We start from the raw sequence: 15,683 nt of genomic DNA, 5'->3' as shown, positions 1-15,683 counted from the left end.
ATCCTGGACATACTTAGCATAGTCATTGTCCTTGATTATCTGAAGATCAGTTCATCATATCCCACCATGGATTGGTAATCATTGTGTATATCCACATCGAGAGATATCTATAGCTAGGGGAAACGTTCCTCTCAAGTTAACCATTCCAAACAACGAACAACAAGGATCACAACACGCTAAGGAAACCCTATCAACAACTGCTCATCAAGATAGAAAACAAGACCATTATCCAAATACAACTTTAACACACACATGATGGATGATTTTATGAATTATAATTTTTTTACATCTAGCAGGAAGTTTTGACTATTTTGTATCTTAATTTTTTTAATCATTAGATCTCCTGAATTTCTTGAAGATGCATCAAGCTAGAGAAAGCAACAAGAGAGTCTGATATTTTTTGGTTTTTTGTCTGTGAGGCGATCACTTGTACGGTGCAAATTTGTCTTGAGACATGATTGAAAACATATCATTGAAGACATTGTTCCACTTTGCATAGACAAATGGTTAACTCTTGTCTATTTTACACAAGCAACACTTAGGTCATCATGGTTTAATTACACCTCGACGCTTGTGCCGTCTTGCCATATCAAAATCTATGTAAGTGTTACTCAGGTCATTATGGTTCAATTATACCATTATGCTTGTATAAACTTCCAACATATCAAAATATCAATGATGACAAACCAAAATAGAGAAAAACCAAGTGACTAAACAGGAATGACAATGACAGAATGAAGGTGATCATTTAGTTGCATATCATTTTAATTTTGCATTTAGTTGCATATCTTTTTAATCTTGCATTTAGTTGCATATCATTTTAATCTTGCATTTAGTTGCATATCATTTTAATCTTGCATTTAGTTGCATATCATTTTAATCTTTCACTTAGTTGCATATCATTTTAATCTTGCATTTAGCTGCATATCATTTTAATCTTGCATTAGGTTACATATCAAGATACATCTCACATCATTATCATTATCATACATCTCATTTTCAAGATACATCTCACATCATTATCATTATCACACATCTCATTTTCCATATACATCTCATACATCAAAGTAATCAATGCAAATACATCATCACAATCTCATCTCATCATGAATAATATATTGTCATCAAGATCAAGAGAATTATCATCTAGGCATCAATCTCATATTGAAACATAATGCATATCATCAATCATCATCCATAACACATCACATGTGAATCAGAGAAATCAATGCTATATATATATATCTCTCAAAAAATGGTTGAAATGTACAAGGGATATCATGTCTATCAAAATACAACAAAATAATCAAAATATAATAGAGACAAGTCTCTCAGGTATGACTATCTCGTGAGGCTGACAGTCTCGTAGCAGATGTCCTAGCTCCTGGATCTCCACCAGGTGGATCACGTCGGGGAGGCCATGTAACACCTCTACTCTCTATCCTCATCTGACTATGAGCAAATCGATTGGCTGCATAGCTAGGAGCTCTGTGCTCTCTAGGGACCAACTCCTCATATAAACACCTATAGTACTCGACCTCCTTGGCCATGTACCGTATCTTCCTCAGTGTATCCCGCATTGGGGCACCACTTGTTTCTCTCTCCAATGTCTCAGCAAGATCCTCTACCCAACCTTGATGCTCTCTCTCCGTATCTTGCTCTACCATAATCTGTGTAATTTGGCGCTACTGTGCTCGTACTTGTGCCTGTAACTCCTGTACTATGACTTGTAGGGCTCTAATATGTGAGTCTTGTCATTGGGTGGGTACCCTAATCTAAATGGGTACTTGTGTTGTGGTCCCACCCATACCTATCCTTGCCCGAGGCGTCAATGGAGGTAGAAAATCAGATCTCCTCCTCTGGGCGGGTTGCCTAACATCCTCTATACCACCCACCACCGCTAACACTACACCTACCCTACCAACACCACCAACACAAAGGAAAAGTCCTCCTCCTCTCCCTCCATCACCTCCTCTCCCTCCATCACCTCATCATCCTCTACCTCCTCCTCTATCTCTCCCACCTCGTCCTCTAGCACCTCCTCCACCTCCTCCACCACCTCCTCCATCATCCGCACCTCCATATCCTACCTCCTCTCCCTCCTCATCTCTCTGTCTAACTCCCCCTCACCTCTCTGGTTGCTCATCATCATGATCATCAAAAGCAGGTAACATCTCTTCTGGATCCAATATCCGTGCCACTGCATGTTCCACGAAGTAGGTAGATAACTCCTCTGTCATCCCAGCATCAACAACCCCATCTCCATAATCCTAGATCTGGCCTGCCAATGTCATATACTCCTCTACCACCACTACACTATCCACCGTGGGTCCCCACTCTAGCACATCCTATCTCAAATGAGCATATAGACACACTCCCTGTGGTATCCCCTACTGTCTCCCATACTGCCGCTGCACATGACTATGCAAAAATCTCTCAATGCTAAAAGGCATCTACCCGATCAAATATCTCAACACATACACATAAGGCATCTCTAGCCCATCCTCAACCCACACCTCACAATCCATATACGGTCTCCATATGACCGTATCAATATCATCTAACGCTCTCTGCCAGTGCTCTAGTTTGCCCAGCTTACGCTAAACAACTATACCTGTATACGCATAAGAATATGCTCGACCAACTAGCCTATCCCTATATGCAAGTGGTCTCGACATAGGAATGTGCTCCCAAGCCCACACCTATAGTAATGTCACCCCAATGGATAAACTGCTATATCCTAGATACACCACCTGATGAAGCTCTTTGTAAAGGTGGGCTAACATACAGGACCCCCATGCAAGCCTACATCCCTGTGTCACCATATCCTCCAAAACCAATCCCCATCCCATAGCTAGTCCCTTTGACCTACGGTCAAGACACAAAAATCCACCAATAAAACCTACTAGTACCGACGCCAAAGGAGCATAATCCAGATTTGAAAACTCTTGCCATGGGATCTCATACCTGCTGATGTGATAATCTGAGAAGATGTGACAGAGAGCCTCTATCCCACCCTCCTCAGTCTGCTCATATGGAAACAAGGCACCCATAATAGGAATCCACAAAATGCGATAATAGTCCTTGGGTGTGACTGTTAACTCGCCAGTAGCCAAATGGAAGGTATTCGTATCACTGTGCCACCTTTCTGCCAAAGCTGTCAACAAACCCCAGTTAATGATATACCGAGGCATGTCTAGTAAGGATGATAAAACACATCTCTCAAGCCTATGATAATCGTAGAAAAAATGACCATGGTTGCAGAAATTGCTCTCATGATTGAAGTACACCAAGCGGTGCCTACAAAACAACAAATTTCCATCATCAGTTCCCACATCTATCTGATAGATACAATCAAAACAAAATCAACTTGAAACAATGAAACATCTCAAGAAAGAATCATATCGAAAATCAAAGACCCATATGGACAATCAAAGACCCATATCAAAAATCAAGACCCATAACAAAGTATCATATCGAGATATCATATCAAAGACCCATATCAAAAATCAAGACCCATAACACAAGAATCATATCGATAAATCATATCAAATACCCATATCAAAAATCAAGACCCATAACACAAGCATCATATCGAGAAATCATATAAAAGACCCATAACACAAGCATCATATTTAGAAATAATATCAAAGATCCATAACACAAGCATCACACCAGGAATCATATCGGACATCACGAATCAGAACCCATATCGGACATCACGAATCAGAACCCATATCGGACATCACGAATCAGAACCCATATCGGACATCGAATTCATATCGCAAGGCAAAAATCACTGATCCACATCAAAAGAAAATCAGGATCCTCATTCAAACAATTAATCAGCTTGGCACTGCATATCGACAACAAATTTCAACAGACTCCAAAAAATAGACATTATCATAATAGGGAAAACATTGGCTCATGACCCATCTTGAAACACTCAGCAAACACCTATCCACCCCTAATCCATCTACCTCATCTATTCCCCCCGCAACTCATTCTTCAAAGTCTTTTTACCCATTTTGGACCCTATGCGCCAAAACATACCTCCTATGCGCTAAGATGCTATTTATGCACTATCTTTCTTCACTAATGTGCTAGACACTTTACTCTACACTCTAAATCCCTCTATGCACTAACTGGTTTTGCCATTGCGCTACCCTACTAACCCAAAGTGCTAATCTACCCGATGCGCTATCCTTTTCCCCTGAGCGCTAGCCTATCTACCCTATGCACTAATTTACTAGACGCGCTACCCTAACCTGTCGATGCCCTGTAGAATGCAACTTAAATGCTAACCTAGCTAGGTTAACCCTATGCACTATCTTTCCTATCGTATGCACTATAACAAAACCCCTACGTGCTAAAATGATAAATTTTCAACTAAAAAATGAAAAACATGATAAAAAAAAGCAAAATCAATAAAAAACGTGTCAAGATTTAGATCACTTACAGGTGGGCCATATGCGGTGGGCCTCTGGTATCGACGAACACACTCAAATTGGTGAGAAGCATAGGAAACTGACATTTTCGTCAAAGCTAAAGTGTCACAATCACAAGGAGACAAATGTGCAAATGATAAGAATAAAATCACTTTTTACCCTTTTATAGGGTAAAAGTAAACAAGGTTAGAAAGTGGGGCATGTATTTTCCTCATTTTTCTCACTTTTAACCTTATCAACATCATTTTCGGGAGATGAATCAATTCAAAAGCATTCAATACAGTCGAAATAATCAAAATGCAATTAATTCAAAAACATTCATGAAATCAACAAAATCCTTGATTCATTACCGAGGGGGCATCATCAATATCGTTCATCAAATATGGGGCATCATATCGACATCAATCTCATATTGAATTTTCATATCAAATCAATTCTTCATATCTGAGACATCATATCCAACAAATTTTCTTTGAATCAACATGTACACACACGTCACTTCAAAGAGGCGCAAAATGTAGACGTATAAATCTGACCACTTTCCTAAGTGAATATTTAATATTCATTTTAACCTCATTCCTCTATTTAATTAAATTCTTCACATTCATCTATTTAATTAAATGAATTACTCAATTTATTTAATTAAGTTCACCTAAGCCTTTTCGAACCTTTAATTAAATAAATCACTTTATTTAATTAATTCTCCTTTTTCCCCTTTTAATTAAATTTACATTTAATTAAATTGTTCATTGCAAATAAATAAATCTAATTTATTTATTTAAATCCCCCACTTGTATTTATGCAAGTTGCTTTTATTTTTGTTGAAAGAAAGTAATTTATTTTAATTAAAATTCCCCTCCATCCACTTGCAAAATCCTACATCTCCCACTTGCCTCCGTAAACCCCTTCTAGATTCTTCTAATCACTTCTAATTTAGCCTAATCTATCTCCTAAATATTGCAATATCCCTAAGAAAAGGGAAGTCACTTCTCAAACCCTCAAAGTCTTTAAAAACCATTAAAGGCTTTATGTCCTCAACAAGTTAACCCTCAAAGTCTTCCAAACCATTAAAGGCTCTTACATAACCATTAATGGTTAACTCAACCTTCTTGCATGATCTCTCTAACTCAACCCTCATCTAACCCAAGGGTATCATCAAGCATTCATGACTTTAACCTTGGTTATCCCTTTAACCTTTGCACAAGAGTTTATCCCTTGGAGAAATGCTTTATCCAATGGATGACCCTAAGCTAACCTTAACCCTTACCTCCTAAGGTAACCTTCATGTCTTCTCAAGAATTTAATGCTTCTTTCATCTCCTCTCAAGCAACCTTTTGTTGACAATTGTCACCATTTCATTGGTGAGAATTATAAACATGGATTGATAACTTTGAATCCAAGCCCTTGTTAAGATTATCCAATCTTGACCATCCATTGCCCTATTTTTCCTATAAATAGAGCTCTCATTCTCTCATTTGCAAAGATCCAAGTTTCATGCATATAATCTATAGTCATTTTACTAAGCATTTAGCCTCTCTTTGATAAAAATCATCTTAACAGCATTTTAGAAGTAATTTTAAATATCATAGCATGTCCATGTTAGAATAGTATATCTTGTTAGGATATGATTATTAATCTTTATCCTAGAATAATCTTTCATGCTAGTTTAAATCATCATAGATTTAATATCATACATATCTAGGAATGCATTCACGCTAAATTAATCAAACATCACTCGTTCTTGGGGTTGTCATTCCTAAGTCACTTTGCTCAGTGATATGAGAGAAAAGGCATTGACTTGAGGGATCCTGTGAGATAGAGAACAATGGAACATGCCTTGGGAAGTTGAGCTAGTCAATATAGCTCCATAAATTTCACCAAGAGTCCCATTGGTGTGTGGATATTTTGGAACTTGACTTTTGTGTTTCTGTACCCCACTTTTCCCTTACACACCACTGACATATATTATCAAGGATTAGAACAAGTATAAAACTTCTTCCAAATAGAATCCCATATATATATGCAAGATGAACTCATGAAGTCATACACTACAAGAACACTTATAAACCAATCATTCATTTTTTGACCCAATATAGAATCCATATCTCTATCTCTTACACATTGAACATTGATTACAACATCTCACATCTTTACAAAATCATAATCTAAACTTCTACTTCATATCCTAATGCAGAATACTACAAGGCATAAGAGTACATAATCTCTTTTACATTTACAATGTCATCATGATACATAAGACCATTTCAACACATAGAAATAAGCTCTAGATAATGAAGAACCATAGAGTCCATACAAATATACAACTACCCATCCACAAGATAATCCAATCATATCACTCAATTATTTAATTCCCTTCTAATCTAGAATTAGATAGACATTGGATATCCATTTACATCAATCTCATCCAATACACCATATTTTGAAATCAACCTACTACAAGTCCTAATACATATGTTCACAAGATACTGACTGTTACATATTTCTCGAGATACAAAGACACATGATATCAATTCCAATTGCATAGTTTATGCTCCAAAGATCCATCCACATGATGAGATAATACAAATCCATATCCACACACACAAGCATGCAATGATGAAACATCCCAATGGAAGAAAGCATCAAACCACCCGACCATGTGGAACCAATTAGGAACCACCCCCCATGCTAGGAGATGACATGGGGTTCCAATTCACACTCAAGACCTAGGATGACACCTCACAACCAAGGGACTCAACATGACATACTCAAAGATAACAACCAAGGACAATGAATCAAATCATATCATGAGGCTAATCATAAATCAATAAATTCCTAGAGGTATAATCAACAAAATGCACAATTATGTGTTAATTAATGGCTCTCCTTCCCCTTGTCCTCAAGGGGACTTAGACAGGGAGATCCTCTATCTTCAGTTATTTTTATTATCATGGCGGAATGTTTGGGGAGATGCATTGGAAAGATGGTCGAGAAGGGGGAGTTTTGTGGATTGAAACCTTCTTCAACGGATCAAGTTTTCTCCCATTAGCAGTTTGTGGATGATTCTATAATTATGGGAAAGGCTTCGGTGTAGGACTCTAGGAGTTTAGAATGCATTGGATAGTTATGGTTCAGCTACTAGGAAACTTATTAGTTGGTCTAAAAGTTTTATTTATTTCATCAATACTCTAGAGAGAAGAAAGATTAAAATAAGCAATATTTTGGGGTGTCAATTGGGGGAGTCTTCTTGCTTCCTATTTGGGGCTCCCCTTATGCCAAGATCCTCCTGAAAATTTTTGGAGAGCTTTGGTGGATAAATTCCATAAGAATTTGGCTAGTTGGAAGGGCTGTCTTCTTAGCCAAGCTGGTAAGGTTCAGTTGTTGAAATCAACTCTTCAAAGTATTCCTCTTTATGCCATCAACCTTTTCAGAATTCCTGTCAAGTATGCAGAGGCTATTGAAAATATCCAAAGAACTTTTTTGTGGACAAGGGTTGAGGAGAAGAAGAGAATGAATCTGATTGCGTGGGATAAGATCTGTAAGCCAATAAGAAAGGGAGGTCTGGGTATAAGAAGAATAAGGGACATGAATGAATACCTTATGGCCAAGCAGATTTGGAGAGGGTATAATAACCAGGGAGAATGGAAACAAATATGGGACAAAAAGTATAAAAGGCAATATCCTACACTTCTAAGCTTCTTTATGCGGAAGATATCCCAATTGGTTCCAATATCTGGAAAAATGTATCTAAAACTAGAGATCTAATTGCCAAAGGTGTGAAATGGAAGATGGGGAAAGGGAACCTTATCAAATTCTGGGAAGACTCCTGGCTGCTCGAGTCCCCTTTGAGTGAAAGTCCTGAGTGGAGTAGATTTTAGAACCAGTGCAAGGAAAGATATGGATCTCTGGTGGGTGACTATTGGCAAGATGGATAGTGGAAGGATCTATCTCAAGTTGATCATTCCTTGGGAAGTCTAAACAAAATAATGAATTCCATGGTGGTGGTGGAAGATGAAGATCAATTAATCTGGAAACTCACAACGAATGGTAAATTTACTGTGGCCTCTCTTTATTATTAGCAGTTTTCTAAAATGGAGAGTCCTTGTTGGGCTAAGGCTTGGGTGAAAGGCCTAACCCCTAAAATTAATATTTTCTTTTGGATAACCCTTCAAGATAAAATTTTAACTATTGATAATCTCAGAAAAAGAGGTATGTGTATGCCTAGTGTTTGTTTTCTTTGTATGCATAATGAGGAGACCATCAACCACCTTCTCTTTCATTGTCCCTTCTCTGCTGTTGTATGGGGTAGATGTCTGGATCCTTCAATATCAGTTGGAGTTTCCTGGAATCTGTTCAAGAGGTTTTTAATTCTTGGCAGCATCCATCAAGGAATAAGTCCATTATTTTGTTGTGGAAATTGGCTTTACCCCATATGTGCTGGGGTATATGGAAAGAGAGAAATGAAAGAGTATTTAGAGAGAAGGTATCTAAGGCTCAAATTGTGTTTGAGAAAATAAAAAGAAATATATTGGAAAATATGAATATCATAGGTGGTATTTCTAAACCTCAAGACAAGGATGATCAAATAATCTTCAAGAAGTGGAGATTAAAAGGTCGCGAACACTTTCAGACCAATCCTAGAGAGGGTGTGATATGGGAATGTCCTCCCAATGGTTGGATGAAAATTAACTTTGATGAAGCTTCAAAGGGTAATCCTGGTATTGTGGGATGTGGTGTGGTCCTAAGGGACGAACGGGGAAAATGAAAAATTATAAAATGCATACCTATAGGAAATTAGATAAATCATGTTGCTAAGGCTATGGCAGCATATCACGGGATGGTCCTAGCAAAGGAAGCCAACTGCACCAGAGTCTGGTGTGAAGGAGAATCATTGAATATAATCAACTATTTGAATAAGAAGTTCGCGCCATCTTGGTCAATAAATAATGCTATTAAAGCAGCAAAGAATATAAGTGAGACATTTGAAATGTGTGTTTTCACACACGTGTACAGGGAAGCAAATTCTTGTGCTGACTGGGCTGCCAACCTGGCCTGTCAAACGGAGGAAATCATAACTATTAATGGTGAGAGAGATCTCGCATGTGAAGCGAAATCCTTGCTCGAGATGGACCATATCCAGACGAGGCAACATGGCACTATCAACCATAATTTATAAATGCCTCTTCCACTTATTTCAAAGCAGGTTTACTATGGAGGTAATGTACATTTATTTAAGTGTCTTTTCATAATTTCTTGGCTTGGATTCAGGGCAACCACAGAAACCAAAGAAGAAGAGTTAGAACTGAGAGAAGGAAATTCAAGGATCACAAAGGAAAAATGGGAGGGAATAAAAAAATGTTCGAACCTACCTCTTGCGCGGAATGGAGGAAGAATAGGGAAGTTTGGGAAATACTTCAGGAGGGGGGTCTGAGTGTGTTTATGGAGAGGCTTAGTGGGAAAGATCCTACGGTTACTAAACACTTTATCAAAAGATGGAAAAATGGCAGAATTTTGGCAGGGTCCCAGATGATGACTGTGGATGAGCAGATTATTTCTAAAGCCACGGGGATGATGATAAAGGGTATGAAATTTTATAGAGATCGTAGCATCTCTGATAAGGCAACGGACAAATTTCCTGTCATGGATGATGAGAAGAAGAGAATGGTGAAGGTCGACAATTCCTTTCATTCCCCAAAATGAATATGCAGGACATGGAGGTTTGTTTTATTTGCTACAATTACCTATATAACTTTGGATGGTAGGTTTACTAAAGCCTACGAGCACCACTTTGTTTTGCTCAACCATTTTTTCCATGGGGAAAAGGTGAGCCTGCCATATTATCTTGCATGTTCCATGGACCATACTATCAAAGAGATATAGAAAGATCCCAAGGGAGACCATGCCCTTCACCAAGGTCTTATGGCTCTTGTATATACAATGCTTAAAGGGAAATGCATTGAAAAACCTATTAAAGGTAAATATGCAAGAGATGAGGACACGAAAAGTGAGGTTAGTGGTTTTAACTTTGATTCAGAGACGGACGGTGACTCAGAGGAGCCTAGTAAAAAGGGGTAGGAACAAGGATAAGAGGAAAATGATGCTGGTGGATTCTGATATTTCGGAGTCTGAGGCCAAATCCTTCGAAGGTAAATTCATCAAAAATAAGAAAGGGAAAGGAACTCGAAAGCAAACTCAGAGGAAGAAGAACATCAACTAGGGAGGTAATAAAGATATTAATCAAATTTTGATTGATTCTAATGAGGAGGAAGAGGAGAATAAAAATTATGATGGGCAGGATAAGGAGGGGGAAGAGATTCCGGTTATGGGCAACATTGAGGATTTGAAAACCCAAGGTCTGTAGAAAGAGGATCAAGAGGACAAAAGGGGTAAGTTTAGTGATTGTGTTGGAGAAAATGAGAGTATTAAGGGTTTCTGTGATACTGTTAGTACAATGGTGAAAGACATAGGCAGCCTAAAGAAAGATATGAATGCTGTCAAAAGAGCCATGATAGGTGATAAACCCCTGTCTAAAAATGTCAAAGAATTGGCAGTTTCAATTAATAATGTTGAAGCCATTGAAAGCATGGTGAGTAAAAATATTGCAACTGAAAAAAAGGTTAAGGAGATGGAAGAAAATAAGGAGGTGAAAGGGATGGAAATTGCTATGAACAATCTGGGCAGTAGAATTGACATGATGGAACTCACTATTAAGAAGATTGCTGAACAAAACTTCCAGATTCTCAAAGCATCGGTGGACAACATGAACATGTTGATTAACAAATTTGATAATATCAAAGAGAAAGAAGGAGACAAGGATCAATTGGACAAAAAAGGTCATGAGAAGAGGACCAAAGCCAATACCAGAAACAAGGGCGACATCAAAGGTCGTGAGCTGGATGAGTTAAAGACCTCTGCGAACAACATGAAGCAGATGGTTGTCCATGCTGAAGATATCATGAAAAATATCTAGCTGTCTCGATCATAGTCTCGGTCTCTATCTTTTTGCTATCATTTTGCTTTCCTTTCGTTGTCATTTTCTGGCTCTTTATGTAATGTGTGTTGAGATCCTTTCTGTTCGGATGGGATCAATTTTTTGTTTTTGAAGTGATCAGGCACTTTTCTTTCTCGCTCTTTTGCTCTCCTACTATGTAAAAGGTTTGGGTTCCTTTCAAAAACCCATTTTTATTTAATCAAAACAAAAGGCATAAGGATAATGGACACATGTAGGGAATGGTGTCATCACATGCTATCCTCACAAATAAGGGTATAATAATTAAGTATCAGGAACTCCACCCACACCCCTGATAGAAATGTGGAGCCATCTCAACCTATGAGAAATCAAGGAAGTTTGTCTTACCATCTCCAAGGTCTTCCCAAGCTTATCCTAAGTCTCCACTCAAGGGCTATGAGGTGGGGTACTATAAATAAATTTCATTATCTTGATTAGGTGAATTTACTAATTACCCAAACCCACTAATCATATTATTAAGGTTATCACTTGCATTTACAAAAGAAAACTCTTCATGTACTTCCATCCGGTCTAGACCCCTTGAGGTCTATTTTTCATGACCCTAGTCCTACACATGCAAGAGCCCACTCCCCCTAATCATGGACCAATACCTTAGGGTGAACATAACAATAAAATCACATGAAAATTCAATCCAATAGGATAAATGATATCCATAATCATCCACAAATAACTATACATCAAGAACCAAGGCATATAGCTCACGATGCCAAATTACAATGATAGTCAAAAGCATTTAATAAGGACTTATACACATAAGTAGTAGACAAACATAATGCCATAAGTAGCACATAATCCTCTACAGTAAGGTAGAACATACCACCTAGGGCAGATGTTGTGCTATGAATTCAAGAGAGGTACTTGTGATAGGTACTATAAGGGCACTGCCTTATAAGATCACAACTTTCCCTAAGAAGGAATTAACCATGAGTGCTTTAGTTGTAGACATCCCACCTCATTATGGGATGCTATTATCAAGTAAGTGGAGTGCTTCTATGGGTGGAAGTTTTCAGTGTGATTTATCTTATACAACCTTTTGTATTGATGGTAAGAATGTAAAAATTGAGAGAGAGAGTCAAGGGTACTGTATATGATGGTGCATGAACATGACTCTAATGAGGATATGACAGGTTTTGTAGACACTGACATTAATGCATTCGGAATTGAAGACTCCCCAAGAGAAGAAAAGGAACAACCTGCACCATTGGATAAGGAGGTAGAAAATTCATCAGATGATGAAAGCCTTTGAATAATGTATTTTGATGGAGCTAGTTCAAAGGAAGGCTCAGGTGTAGGTGTATTGTTTATCTCACCCCATGGAAAAACTTTCAATTTTTTTTTTTACTTTGTCCTTTGCATGCACAAATAATGTGGTAGAGTATGAAGAATTACTTTTGGCATTGAGACTAGTAGAAAAGAATGAGATAAAGAATCTCAAAGTAATTAGGGATTCAGAATTGGTCATATCCCAAATAAGGTCAAACTATGCATCAAAAAACAAAAGATTGAAATAGTATAGAAATGCTGTATGGGATGAAATTGAGAACTTTGATGCATTTGATATTGATTGGAAAGAAAGAAGCCATAATAGGATGGCGGTTTTACTAGCTAACATTGCATTAAGGCTAGAAGATATAACTTTTGCTAGAATCTGAAACATTGAGGTTCAAACTAGACCATTAGTCCCTGACAACATTAAAAGTTGACAAGTTTTCAATGATGATGATGATATTATAAGATTCGTACATTGTGTGGATGAGTATGAGAATTAGGAGATTGATTTTTTTGCTTTTGTACAAACAATAGATGGAAAGGAAACAATTTTTGGGAATGAGGTGATTTAGCTGAAGACAAACAAGATTCCCAAAGGTTTGGTTGTGTTAGAAAGGGTGTTTGATAGTCAAGATAAGGCTAAAGCTGCTACTACTACCTCACATTCTGAGGATTTGGAATGAGTTTATCTTGGAATTGAGGGAGCACCAAAGATAGTGTATATTGGTAAAAAGATGTCAACTAAGGTGAGGAAAATGCTGATTGATTTATTGAGAAAGTATAGACATGTCTTTTCTTGGTCATATGATGAATTAAAATCTTATAGGGAAGATTTATTCCAACATGAAATTCCTTTGAAGGAAGATGCTATGCCTTTAGACAAAAGCAGAGGCCGATTAATCCAACCTTGGCACCCAAAATGCAAGAATAACTTGTCAAGCTTAGGGATGCAGGGATTATAAAACCTATTAGGCATTCATCATGGGTGTCTAACTTGGTACCTATAAGAAAGAAGAATGGAGATATTAGATTGTGTGTTGACTTCAGAAACCTTAATATATCTTCATTAAAAGACAACTATCCATTGCCTAACATAGAAGCTATACTGTAGAGGGTCACAAGATGTGAACTTATGTCCATGATGGATGGTTTCTCAGGTTACAACCAAGTAATGGTTAAGGAATCAGAGTAGTATAAGACAACATTTACAATACTTTTAGGAACATATGTTTATGTAAGAATGCCCTTTGGGATAACAATGGAAGAGCAAAATTCTAAAGAGCAATGGATGTTGCATTTTTTGATATCTTAAATGTAATCCTAGTTGTTTATCACGATGATTTAATATCTTACTCTAAGAAGGAAGGTGATCACTATGGCCATCTTGAATTTTTTTTGTAACAAAGTTGTTGAATATGGTATATCCTTACACCCAAAGAAGTGTACTTTTGGGGTAATTGAGGGTAAGTTGCTGGGCTATATTGTGTCAAAATATGGTGTAAGGATTGATCCTGGAAGGGTAGTAGTGATTGATAAGGTACCTTAGCCCAAGACAGGGAAAGGTTTTCAATCTTTCTTTGGGCAGATAACTTTTCTTGAAATATTAGTAGACGCATTTCTAAAATGTTGAATAAGGGTGCAAAGTTAGAATGGGAAGGAGAACCAGCTAAAGCATTCCAAGAAATAAAGTAAGACATTAAGAATTATCTTGTCTTCAAAACACTGGATTATAGTAAACTAATGCAAATTTTCTCATTTGCATCTTTCCATACTATTGCTGCAGTTTTGTTGCAAAAGAACTCAAAAGGTTTTGAACAACCCATTGCATTTTTTAGTAAACCTTTGCAAGTTGCAGAACTAAAATATGTTTTGAATGAAAGGAAGGCTTATGCACTAGTAAAGGCTATTAAAGATTCTAGGAGTTATCTAATGGGAGCAATAATGGTTTCATATGTGCCTAGTGCAACAGTAAAGGACATCTTCACACAACAAGAGGTGTCAAGAAAAAGATGGAGATGGATCAATAGGATCCAAGAGTTTAACATTGGTATCCAAATCACCAAATTGGTGAGGACAGGGATTGGCCAAATTAATGGCTCAAATTAATTTGGATGCAAATTAGATAAATGTTATAGACGAAGAACACAAAGCTTATCTCTCTGATATGGATGGTTGTGAGTGGTATGATAATGTAATATACTACTTATAGAAGATGAAATATCCTGAAGATATGAGTGATAAAAAAAAGAGGGCATTGAAGCTACATGATATAAAGTATGCTATTGTAAATGGAAAGCTTTGGTGAAGAAACAATGATGGTGTTATGTTAAAGTGTGTTGACCAGGACCAAGCTCATAAATTGTTGACATAAATCATGGTGGATTCTGTGGAGGGCATTATATGGCCAAGACAACTGCACACAAGATATTGAGATCTGGGTTTTGATGGCCAACAATTTTTGAAGATGCGCATCACTTGGTTAGAAAGTGTGATCCATGCCAAAGGTTTTCCTGGAAATTGACGTTTCCAAGGAATCTGCCATTAAAGCTAGTAGAGGTGCAGGCTCAATTTCAACAATGGGGCATATATTTTATTGGAGAAATAGCATGTATATCTAGTGGTGGTCATTCTTAGATTTTGGTGGCCATTGAATACTTTACAAAGTGGGTAGAGGCTATTCCAACTAGAAGAGCAACTGGTAAGATTGTTATTGATTTTCTTATAGACAACATATTGACAAGATTTGGATCCTGAAAGGATAGTGTCTGATAATGCAATGAGTTTCAGATCAAAAGAATATACCAATTTTTGCAATAAATATGGCATTCTGATATTTTACTCATCACCTTACCACCCACAAGGAAATGGACAAGCATAATCAAACAACTAGAGCTTGATGAAGGTTATCAAGCAAGTCCTAGAAAATAATAAGAAAG

This window comes from Cryptomeria japonica, chromosome 8, assembly GCF_030272615.1.
Source record: "Cryptomeria japonica chromosome 8, Sugi_1.0, whole genome shotgun sequence".
Taxonomy (NCBI): domain Eukaryota; kingdom Viridiplantae; phylum Streptophyta; class Pinopsida; order Cupressales; family Cupressaceae; genus Cryptomeria; species Cryptomeria japonica.
The sequence above is the reverse complement of the archived record's forward strand: the minus strand, read 5'-3'. Positions refer to the sequence as shown.